Source organism: Amaranthus tricolor, chromosome 5 (genome assembly GCF_026212465.1).
Source record: "Amaranthus tricolor cultivar Red isolate AtriRed21 chromosome 5, ASM2621246v1, whole genome shotgun sequence".
Taxonomy (NCBI): domain Eukaryota; kingdom Viridiplantae; phylum Streptophyta; class Magnoliopsida; order Caryophyllales; family Amaranthaceae; genus Amaranthus; species Amaranthus tricolor.
This window is the reverse complement of record NC_080051.1, coordinates 11,215,574-11,229,029: the sequence shown is the minus strand read 5'-3', so window position 1 is coordinate 11,229,029 and position 13,456 is coordinate 11,215,574.

The following is a 13,456-nucleotide window of genomic DNA, read 5'->3' as shown; positions in this document are numbered from 1 at the left end:
GGAGGTCAGTCAAATTGGAAGATGAGAAAACTTGACCTACCTCTGTTTGACGGCACGAATCCGGATGGTTGGATTCTCAGAGCAGAGCGATTCTTCCATTTTTACCGGCTGGGGGAAGAAGATCAACTGGAGGCGGCCATTGTGGCGCTGGAAGGAGATGCGCTGTTGTGGTATCAATGGGAACGACGACACCATACGGTGCCCTCGTGGGACGCTCTGAAAAAGTTGATACTCCGGCGTTTCCGATCCACCGCCACCGGCACGTTGCACGAGCAGTGGCTCGCCCATGAGCAGACTGGAACAGTGGCCGAGTACCAACGACGCTTCATTGAGTTATTGGCCCCAATTGATGGAGTTCCAGAGGAGATAGCAAAAGGCCAGTATATAAAGGGGTTAAAGGAGGAGATCCGGATTGAGGTTCGGATCTTAGATCCGATTACATTGGATCAGGCCATGGAGCTCTCTTTAAGAATTGAGGAGAAATGGAAACTGGGCCCAAGGCCCAAGTCGAATTTAAATCCGTCCACGTGGCGACTCCCTAACCATAACCCAAACCCACGTGCATATCTATATCCCACTACCCAGATCAAAAATTTTCCCCTTCAAAAACGATAACCATTCCCAAATCCCACAACCACCATTCTCATACCAACCAAAATACCTTTAACACTTACAAAAATCCCGGGGAGGTGAGACGGCTCTCCGAGACGGAACTTCAGCAGAAGAGGGAGCGAGGGCTATGTTTCCGGAGTGATGAGAAGTGGTCGGTGAACCATCGTTGCCAGCGCCGTGGGTTGAGCGTCTTACTCACGGAGGAGGAGGAGGAGGACGAAATGGCGGAAGATGGCGAGTTGGCTGCAACTGAGGTAAGAGCTAACGAAACCATTATAAACCATCCCAACTCAAATTTAACCCCAGAAGTTTCCTTGAGTTCCATAATGGGACTAACCGGCCCGAAAACAATGCGTTTGGCTGGTATCATAAATGAGCAAGGTGTGGTAGTGATGATTGATCCAGGAGCAACCCATAATTTTATCTCCAAGATTGCAGCCCAATAGCTTGGTCTTAAACCAACAGAGAACAGGAGCTTTGGGGTGACCTTAGGTACTGGTGAATCAGTTCAAGGGGAAGGAATATGCAAAGGTGTCGTACTAGACCTCCAGGGGGTCGCGATCGTCGAAGAATTTTTGATTCTTCCCTTGGGCAGTTCAGACGTCATCTTGGGCATCCAATGGTTAGAGAAGTTGGGAACCATTTCAACCAATTGGAAAACACAAACACTGAGATTTCAGTTGATGGGTACAACAATCACTTTAAAAGGCGATCCTTATCTGGGACGAACGGGAATTTCGCTCAAAGTCATGATCAAAACTCTACAGAAAGAGAAGCAAGGGTATCTCCTGGAATTGAGTCAGTTAGAAGAAAAAGAGGAATTGGAGCCCACCATCCCTGTAGAATTCCTACCATTGATACAGGAATTTAAGCATGTATTCCAACTACCTGAAGGGTTACCTCCACGACGACGAATTGAGCACACCATAGTGCTGCGTAGTGGAGCTAATCCCGTTAGTGTCCGGCCATACCGATACCCGTAGACACAGAAGGATGAGATTGAAAAGCTTGTTGCAGATATGCTCAAAGCAGGAGTGATTCAACCTTCCACAAGTGCATACTCCAGCCCGGTTTTATTGGTAAAAAAAAAAGATGGGTCGTGGTGATTTTGTGTGGATTACAGGGCATTAAACAAGGAAACAGTCCCAGATAAATTCCCCATACCCGTCATTGATGAATTGTTGGATGAATTAGGAGGTTCGGCCATTTTCACAAAGTTGGACCTAAAATCTGGCTACCATTAGATCCGAGTGAGGCCCGAAGATGTTCATAAGACAGCCTTCCGTACCCATGAGGGTCATTACGAATTCTTGGTTATGCCCTTTGGACTAACCAACGCTCCGGCTACATTTCAATCCCTTATGAATGAGGTATTCAAACCGTTCCTGCGTAAATTCGTACTCGTATTTTTTGATGATATATTGGTATATAGTCCTGGTATTGAGACACACAAGAGGCATTTAGCCCAAGTTATGCAGATTCTCTCAGACCACCAACTCTTTGCCAACTTCAAAAAATGTGAAGTGGGAAAGGTGAGGGTGGCCTATCTTGGTCATGTGATCTCTGCAGCCGGGGTGGAAGTCGACTCTACAAAGATACAGGCTATGTTGGATTGGCCTTGCCCCTCGAATCTGAAGCAACTTCGGGGATTCCTTGGCTTAACAGGATACTATCGCAAGTTTATTAAGGGGTATGCCCAAATTGCTCTTCCTTTGACGGATCAGCTGCGCAAGGAAAATTTCGGGTGGAACGATGCAGCCACTTCAGCCTTCAGTACTCTAAAAACAGCCATGGTAAACGCTCCTATATTAGCAGCTCCTAATTTCTCCCTTCCTTTTGAAATTGAAACAGATGCTTCTGGGCATGGGTTAGGTACTGTCTTGCTTCAAGTTGGGCACCCCATTGCATATTACAGCAAGATTCTGGGCATACGAAATCGGGGTAAACCTATATATGAAAAAGAACTCATGGCCATAGTCTTTGCGGTGGAGAAATGGAGACACTACTTATTGGGTCGTCACTTCATTGTACGCACTGATCAGTGGAGCCTTAAGTTCCTCTTGGAACAAAGAGAGGTGGGACAAGCTTACCAAAGATGGGTTAGTAAGTTGATGGGATACACTTTTACAATTCATTACAAGCCGGGCCCTACGAACAAAGTGGCCGATGCTCTCTCACGCCAACACAACCCTGAGGTTTCTTGTAGCACGTTGGTAGCTTCTTGTGGGCTACGATGGGATTATGTGCAGGCCTTTATAGCAAAGGACGCCACCTTGCAACGGATGATTACTCAGTTCCAACAGGGAGAAGGGACACCGAAATGGTTTTCTCTGGAGAATGGAATCTTGAAATATAAAGGGAGGATAGTAATTCCAAAGCAGTGTGAACTCACCTCTAAATTACTCAAAGAATACCACGATTCCTTGGTAGGAGGGCACGCCGGTGACTTCAAGACCTACCAGCGTTTGGCAGAGGAATGGTTTTGGTTCGGGATGAAGAAGGACGTGGCCAAATATATACAGCACTGTCATGTTTGTCAGCAAAACAAACTCTCCACATTGTCTCCTTTGGGGCTCCTCCAACCTTTACCAATTCCTGAGAAGGTTTGGGAGGACATTTCTATGGATTTCATTGAGAAATTACCCAAGTCGTTGGGGTGGGATACCATACTCGTGGTAGTAGATAGACTGACCAAGTACGGGCATTTCATTCCACTTAAGCATCCTTTTACTGCGCAGAACGTGGCCCAAAAATTCATATCTGAGGCCGTGAGATTACATGGAGTACCCAACTCAATTGTCTCTGACCGAGACAAGGTTTTTCTGAGCATTTTTTGGTCGGAGCTGTTCAAGCTAAAGGGTACTCAACTCCTGCGAAGTACTGCTTACCACCCTCAAACAGATGGCCAAACTGAGGTGGTCAACAAAGGTGTCGAATCTTATTTGCGATGCTTTGTGAACGGTAAACCGTACACCTGGGCTCGTTGGTTACCTTGGGCTGAATATTGGTACAACACTTCCTTCCATACCGCCACTAATTACACTCCTTTCAAAGCTTTATATGGCAGGGATCCCCCCATTTGATTCGATTCTCTGCTGGCCACACAACTGTGTCGTCAGTAGAAACACAATTGCAAGAACGTGATGCCATTTTGGATGATTTGAAGTTTCATCTGGTACAAGCCCAAGTTTATATGCAGCAATATGAGAATAAGAAGCGTCGGGAGGGTTATTTTCAAGTAGGCGATATGGTTTACCTAAAGCTACAACCATATCGACAGCAGTCTGTGGCGAAGCGAGTCCATGAGAAACTCTCACCTCGATTCTATGGCCCGTATCCGGTGTTAGAAAGAATTGGCCAAGTTGCCTACAAGCTGCAACTTCCTCCAGAGTCCAGAATTCATCCCGTCTTTCATATCTCTCAGCTCAAGAAGGCCCTAGGAGCGGGGCATCAACCTACCAATCTCCCTACCCAACTGTCTGCTGAATTGATATTGGAGGTGGAACCTTAGGCTGTGCTTGGGGTGCGCAATTCTCAGGCCAATATGGAAGTCCTGATTCACTGGAAGGGACTGCAGGATTTTGAAGCTACTTGGGAGTCCTTTGAGGAAGTCAATCTCAGATATCCTACCTTCCACCTTGAGGACAAGGTGAATCTTTGGGTGGGAGGTATTACAAGAAACCAACCCAATATTCGTTTCACTTATGCTAGAAGGCCCAAGAAGAAACTACTAGAAGAAGGTTAAAACTGCCAAATAATTGCTAAGCTGAGAAATAATTTCAGTTTTGGGGTAGAGGGTAATTTAGTAAATCAAGAAGAAAAGTTGTTATGAGTTTGTTAGCTGGGAGGACTTGTTAGGAATACACTTAAGAAGTTTGTTAAGAATCTGATTATATAATGGAGCATGGGGGAAGGGGGAAAGGCAAGCAATTTCATACTAAACACGTAGCATCTTTGGGAGAGCACCTTCCTCTCGAAAGAAGGGGTATGTATTACTCAATCAGCACTTGATAAAACAAACAACTTCTATTCTCTGAATTTCTTTTTCTTCTTGTAATATTCTGATTCCCAGCAGTAAGAAATATGCTGCTTTAGAAACTATAGAAGAAAACAAACATGATAATTCAACAGGTATCAGTTGGACCTAAATGATGAGCAATACACTAACCTTCTATCTCTCCTAGACAAAAAGGGACCTGATAATCTTGAACTTCCTAATACAGAAAGTTTAATTAACCTAGTAGGTACACATTCTTTTTCTTCTCAACTTTACTATAAAAAATGGATTATAGATAGTGGTTGTACTGATCACATTTGTAATGATTTAAGTGTCTTTTTTAATGTCCAAGATATATCTGGCTTCCACCATAAGATCACTACACCTGATGGCACCATACATACAGTTCACAAAAGAGGTAGTGTACAGCTGCACAAAAACTTGACTCTACATAATGTTCTGTATATGCATGTATTTAAATTTAATCTCATTTTTGTGTATAAGATTTGTTCAGAACTTGATGTTAATGTTCTTTTTCCTAAGGCTCATTGTTTTATTCGGGACCCTATAAAGAAAACCCCTTTGCCTCTTGGTAATATAGATCAAGGGCTGTATTACACAACAGTCACTAAGGCTACTGCTGATCTGAGGACCATCCACTGTCACACGCAAGCTGGCAGCATTACATCTAAAGCTATGCTTGATCTTGCAAGATTATGGCACCTAAGACTAGGGTGTTCACCTTTTACAAAGCTTAAAGTGCTTATTCTAGAAATAGATCCTAAAAGTATTAAAGATAATTTGAATTGTAGTATTTGTCTAGCTGCACGACAATCTAGACTTCCTTTTACTCCTAACTACATCAAGACTAGCAAAGCTTTTGATCTCCTCCATATAGACATATGGGACCCTTATGCACACAAAACCACAAGTGGATGTACTTTCTTTTTGACAATTGTAGATGACTTTACTAGAGTAACATGGTTGTACTTGTTAAAAAATAAATCTGACTGTTTTGATATGATAAAACATCTCTTTGCTTATATACAAAATCAATTTCATATGCATGTTAAGGTTGTTCGAAGTGACAATGCCAAAGAACTTTGTGCAGGCAACATGTTAAAAATATATAATGACTTGGGCATTGAACATCAAAAATCTTGTAGGGACACTCCTCAACAGAATGGAGTGGTTGAGAGGAAGCACAAACACCTTCTTGAAACAACAAGGGCCTTGTTCTTCCAATCAAATTTACCTCATTCCTTCTGGGGAGAATGCATTGTATGTGCCACATATATAATTAATTGTTTGCTTTTATCTTATTTGCAGAATGTATCCCCATATGAGAAATTATTTGGTACACCTCTTAAAAACACACTTACGAACTTTTGGATGTTTATGCTATGTCTCAACTCTAAAACAAGGTAGATCCGAATTTGAAGCAAGGGCTAATCCTTGTGTCTTTTTAGGATACCCCTATGCACAAAAAGCCTACAAAGTGCATGATCTTAAGACAAAGAAAATCCTTGTGACTAGACATATTATCTTTCATGAAAAAAACTTTTATTTCTCCTTTTTCCACCTTTTACTTGCCTGCTAGCACTAGTCTCCTTAATCCTTCTGATTCCTATTCACCTACTCCAATCCCCTCTCCCACTACTACTGACCCAACTTCATCACAACCACATGTTACCCTCCAAGATACCATTGTCCCAGCACATGAGCAAACTACTCAAGAGCTTGACCATCTAGATTAGGCAGCCACACTTCGAAGGTCCAACAGACTATCCAAAACACCCATACATCTATCTGACTGTATATGTAATCTTGTTTCTTTTTTTAACCTTCCTAATGATTCTCAATTTTTTTTGTCTAAGCAATCTCAGTGGCATGAACCAAAGACTTACAAAGAAGCTGTCCAACATCCATCTTGGCAATTAGCTATGCAAAAAGAGCTTGATACATTGTCTCTTAACAACACTTGGGAACTAGTTCCTTTACCACAAGGCAAAAAGGCCATTGGCTCCAAATGAGTATACAAAGTCAAGCTTAAATCTGATGGAAGCTTAGAAAGGTATAAGGTCAGATTGGTTGCAAAGGGCTACAATCAAATACATGGTGTTGATTTCCAGGAGACATTTTCACCAGTAGTTTGTATGACCACAGTCAGGTGCTTAATCGCCTTAGTTGTCAGTAGAAATTGGCCACTGTTCCAACTTGATGTGGACAATGCTTTTTTACATGGGGAGCTCTTTGAAGATATATATATGAAGCCTCCAGATGGTCTCTCATCTCCTCCTAATTTGGTTTGCAAACTCAAGAAATCCCTATATAGGCTCAAGCAAGCATCCAGACAGTGGTTCTCCAGACTTACCAATGAACTCTTTCACCAAGGGTATACTCAGTCCAAGAATGATTATTCTGTATTTACCAAGAAGGTTGATTCCTCCATTACCATTGTGGTTGTCTACGTTGATGACTTTATCATTACAAGAGACAACATCTCTCATTTTCAATCTCTCAAAGCTCACTTATACAGACTTTTTGGGATAAAAGACTTGGGCAAGTTGAATTATTTTTTGGGTTTTGAAGTTACTTATGTTGAAGAGGAGAGTTCTAAGCCAAAGAAAGTTTACTTCTGACCTTCATCTTGATTAAAGTCTCCCTTCCTTTAAAAAGATTGTCATTCCTCTTCCCCTAAACCTCAAATTATACTCCAATGACTCTCCTTTACACTCCAATCCAACAACGTATAGGTCTCTTGTTGGGAAACTTAATTTTCTCACAAATACAAGACTTGACCTTGCTTTTTCCATCCAAGCATTGAACCAATTTATGAAAAACCCTACAGAAAATCACTTCAAAGTTCTCAACCACACCCTTCACAATGTGGTTACTACTTCCAGACAGGGTATCCTACTCAAGGGCAGTAACTTCCTCAAACTCCAAACATACACAGATTTTAATTGAGAGGTTTGCTTGGACACACATCGATCAGTCACTGGATATGTGATTCTTTTTGGTTATTCTTCTGTGAGTTGGAAATCAAAGAAGTAAAGCAACGTATCCAAGTCATCCAGAGGCCGAATATAGGGCCATGGTAGTTGTTGCTTCTAAACTCACTTGGATTGTACGTTTATTGGAGGTATTTGGTGCTACAAATTTGAAGCCTATCACTCTTGAATGTGACAACAAATCAGCTATGCAAATGGCACACAACCCTGTCCAACACCATCGCACCAAACACATTGCTATTGACTGCCAATTTACAAGGAAAAAAAAAATTCTTGAAGGCCTTAGAACTACGTTATATTCCTACTCAAGATTAATTAGCTGACGCTATGACTAAGGTTCTTCCATCCCATCACCTACAAGAACTATTATCCAAGCTTGGTATGATTAACACCACTAGAAGCTTGACGGGGGATGATGAATATATGCCCAACAGTAACATAATCTTCTTGTAGCTTCAGCGTTCCTTTTCTTTTCTATTATTAGTTAGTTATTCTGTTTGTATTTAGTTAGTTAACCTTAGATTAGTTTAGTTGGTTAACTTTCATTCCTTTCTTGTTTTGTATTCTTGACTCTTATATAAAAGGGTCTTAGCATTGTATTTCCATATTCATTCAATCAATAATTCTTCTTATACTTAGCCATATTCTGATATGTCTCAAATTAAGCTCTTCTCCAAACTAATCTGATTCTAAACCTCCATTTGTATCAAAATAAAATTTATAATTACTGAGAATTTCATGCAATAATCAAACAATTATATTTTTACATCAAATAAATTAACACAAAGCAAAACTCTCTCTAATTCAAAGTTAATGTCATATGTGCTTTTTGGACACTATTCACATTTTTTTAACTTGTATTTAATTCTTAATATATAAGTTCAAATATAGTCAAATGAAATCTTGTTTGATTCGTCTCATTGTGAAGGTTATTAATATCATTTTTCTTAATTTTTTATCATACACAATTAGACATATTATGGATTGAATAAGTGCGTTGACAAACACACAAAAAATAAATGAAACATTAACTCTGAATTGGATGAAGTACAATTTATCAAAGTTTTAACGGTCCGTTTGGTTAGTGTTATTAAATGGTGGTAATGGGAATGGTTTATAGTGTAAAATTTCATCAAAAGTTCCATATCATTTCCATGGTAATGAAGCTTTGATCACAAAAAACTTTTTCTGTTTACAAATTTTCATTACCACCTAATACTACCTCTCCCAATGGTAATGTATTAGAATGAATTTTATGAAGACAATGAGATGATTGAAGTTGAACAAGTATGACCATAAAGGTAGCCAAGAGATTTTTCAACCAGAATTACACTAATTTTTCATTTTTATTACCACCGTTTATCATCATCTACCAAATGGGCCGTAAAAGCACATTCTTATTATTTTTTCATTTTCTTCTAAATTTCCCCTTTTTTTATATCATGCATTCAATAATCGTGTTTGAAACAAGAATAATAACAGAGTAGTTAAAAATAAAAAGCAAGGATAAACTAATAAAAACGTACCTTTGCTAATGTTCGAATAAAGTAAATTTTCAAAACTCGGCTTTTACATGCAATTAACAAGAAAATTAGAATTCGAAGTTATGAATCAATTGGGTATAAGTAGTAAAGTTTAGTGCTTTTGGATTTGGATAAAGCTATTATTATGGTATGAAGATAAGTTGATAACAACCAAAAATAGCTAATTATAGATAATTATAACACCATTATAAAGATAAATCAGAAAAATATAGATAATATTACATATAATTATATAATCAATGCAAATCTCTTATAATATTTATTTTTTTAGTATGCCTTATACTTTCCTTTTATAAAGAAAACTAAAATAATAAAAGATTCACAATGACATTTAGCATATATATCAAAATGAAATAATAATTATTATTTATTTCCTTCTTTTGTGCACTTTTAGTTTCAACAATTGGTTCCTTAAAAAAATGTTTCTTTTAATGGTGATTTTATCTTTCTTGATTTCGCATTCAAATATCTTCTATTATTTTACCTTGAAAGATGATATCATATTAATTAATTACCATTCATTCAAATTTAAAACTATTGCTATTATTAAATTCTACTATAAAACCTTGTGTAATGCATAAAATTTTTAATATGGAATACATATAAATATAATTTTTGGAGATGTGCAACAATGAATATATTATACTAGTTTAGAAGACCGTGTAATACACAAAATTTAGTATAGAGACATATATAAATAAAATATTCAAAGAATATTGCAACAAAAAAATACTTATTTGCTTAAGAAAAGTATGTAAATACTACATGTTTTAATAATATAATTACTTTAGATAATTAAATTAAATTGAAAAAGAAATTGAAATATGTAAGGAGAATTTTCGATTTTGACCATCCAACTCGTAAAATTTTACAGTCAACTAAAGGAAAATGTTACTTGGTACTCTTTGGAAAAGAAAAAATTTTGTTACATATTCTTTGGCAAAACTTTTTTTTATTATGTACTTTTTGGAAAAAATTTTTATTAGGTACTTTTTGACATTTTTTTCTTTATTTTTTAATGGCCAGTGCCCTTACTTGCAGACGCGTGCACCCTTTAGATCCGCCTATAATCACATTTGAATAGCTCTGAGAAAAAGTAACCCAAATACAAAGTCTGTTTAGATCGTTAAAACTCTTAAAGTTCTTGAAATGATATATAAATGGAATTCAATATAAATGGATATAAAATTTAAATGATATATGTAACCTACTCGAATATAAATGGTATATTTAACATACTTAAAGTCTTGAAATGATATATTTAACCTACTTGAATATAAATGCAGTGCACGTATCTAAAAAAAGTAGAATCCAATATCCAATAAAATTTTAAAAAATGAAGAAAGAATCCTTCTTTCTCGAAATAGAAAATTGTTTATCCAAAAGATGTGAAGAAAATATGGTATGCTCACGTATGTTGAGAAATTAAAATTGAGAAAAATTATAAGAAACTACCTAATTTATATGCCCTTTTTTCAAAAATTTATCTTATCTAAATGTTTTTTACAAAAAAATACCTAATGTAACACAAAAGTTTACAAATGACTACCAGTTAACGGTTATCGTATATTGACCGTTAACTTTACACTTTGACCATCACGTGGAGTGTCACGTGAGTTATCAAAACACTCTTCTTCTTCAAGTAAACGCTTGATTTCAGAAAGGGGAAATTAAAGAACCTTAATTTCTCTCATCAAACCCACGTTTTTCCTTTTTCTCCTTGATTTCCCTAATTAAATCCTTCAAAGAATCTAAATTTCTCCGACAATCATTCCGCCATTAATTATTAATGTATTCTCCTTTTTCAACAGCAAATTCAAAGCCTGAAAAATGCGTGTGTGGAGTTCCCTTTGCAAGGAGAGTTTCATGGACCAAGGAAAATTCTGGAAGTAGGTTTAAGACTTGCGTTTTTTATGATCCTGATCGATACAAATTGGAGGAGAAGCGACAATTAGCAACTGAAGTCAAGATTTTGACGTCAAGGGTTTGTTGCTTGGAACATGAAAAGGAACAAGCTTTGTATTAGGGTTTTTCTTTTGTTTTTTGTTGGTGTTGATTGTACTAATCAAGGTTCGTAATTGAAGTTTATGAATTATTTAAGAATTTGTATTAGTGATTTGGGTATGCAATGGAAGGAGATTTCTTTTGTAACATGATTATGATGAATGGAATGGGTTTTTATTTTGTCTATTTAATTTCTTTTTTGGTATTGCTTGCTGCATCTACAATCACATACAATGCTGTTTGCTGCTTGCTGTGTATGTGATGTTCTGTATGTGATGTTCTGTATATGATGCTATGTATGTGATGCTTGTTGTGTACATTGCTGTGTATGTGATGCTTGGTGCACTAATCAAGATTGATTCAATGAACTTGAACACACTGATCAAGACTCAAAACTGATCAAGAGTATACTCAATACTGATCAAAACTGATTCAATGAACTTGAACATCAGCACTGATAAAGACTCACTTAACATCAGTATACTCACTTAACAGCAATATCATCAACACTGATTTTCAATGATAAACACTGATTCAATGAACTTGAACACACTGATTTCGAGACTGATCAAGACTCACTTAACATCAGTATACTCACTTAACAGCAGTATCATCAGCACTGATTTTCAATGATACACACTGATTCAATGAACTTGAACACACTGATTTCAAGACTAATCAAAACTCAATTAACATCAATATACTCACTTAACAGCAGTATCATCAGCACCGATTTTCTATGATGCACACTGATTCAATGAACTTGAACACACTGATTTCAAGACTGATCAAAACTCAATTAACATCAATACTGATCAACGGTGATGTAGTTCTTATAGAGTCTTAAACAAAGTACATTGGTTCTTGCAAAATAAAACATACACAGACCCAGTTCTTACATTAAGTGAACAAAGTACATTCAACATCTAAATTTAATAGCCAACTCAGACCCCTTCTTTTTCAATTTAATAGCCTTTATTCTGATTTTTAATTTCTTCATATTATTGATCTAGCTAATTTTATGAACCCTAACAAATTATTCAGTCACAACAACAATCAATTCACAAAGTCCAAGATAAAAAACAACAAATTAAGAAAAAAACGCAGTAATCAAATTGAAAATGCTAAAACGAAAAAAATGAAGATTTTTAATCGTAAAATATAAGAATGAACTAGAAAACCATAATTGAGAAGTAGTACAAACCAGTATAGGTTAGATCTTTAAATGAGAGGAAGTAAACAGGAGGATGGGAGAGAAAGTAGAGATGAAAGAGTTATGTCTGTGTAGGTTTGATATTTCGACAGTAGCATTGATGGAAGAAGATTGTATTTTGATAACTCATGTTTAACTGGTAGTTATTTGCAAACTTTTGTGTTGCATTAGGTAGTTTTTTGCAAAAAAATTTACATACGGTAGTTTTTTAAAAAACGGCTTATAGATTAGGTAGTTTCTTATAATTTTTCCTTAAAACTACTCTATATTATATAGACGACAATGTATAGAAAGTTTGCAATAGCTATTACAACTCAGAAGAGGATGATTATGCATTGAATAATATCTCTTATGTCGCTGGAGGATGTAAAGAACTCAACTAGTCATGCTAACATGGTGTTGCGGAAGTTGTTCATGCGATGGTATTTGTAAGCACACCGATCACGAGAGTTTTTTTTGCCACAGTGGACCCAACAAAAGCGGCCCTCTTTAATAAATTAAAAATAAAAAAATACTTTCTCTTTGTTAAGAGGTAGGGAGAATATAAGGAGAAAGAAAATTAGTATAAGAGATAAACTTGTATCTGTTTATCTTTCTATTACATTTCTCGTATCTATATTACAATACCTTGTAGATACATATATATAGCAAAAGATGGGAGAAGGAGACAAGTGTGGCACTATTGTGAAAGACAATGCATTCACTTGTATTGTCACATCAATCTCAACACTCCCCATTGAATGCATTACATATATATGGAAATTTTATTATGACATTCATAATCCTACAACTGTCTCATTAAAAACCTTATCAGAAAAAAAAACCCAATGGGGAAAAAAAAACTGATCAAAAGAAAAAAGAGTACAGTGAGCATATTTCTCCCCCTGAAGTTAACATATGTCTCGAAATGGGCACATTCCAATCTTGCGTACCAAATACTCGAATTGCTTTGACGGGAGTGACTTTGTGAATAAATCAGCGGGGTTTTCACATGATTGAATTTCTTGGACTTTCATCTTTTTATCTCTCTGTAGATCATGTGCGAAGATTAATTTTGGTGACAAGTGTTTTG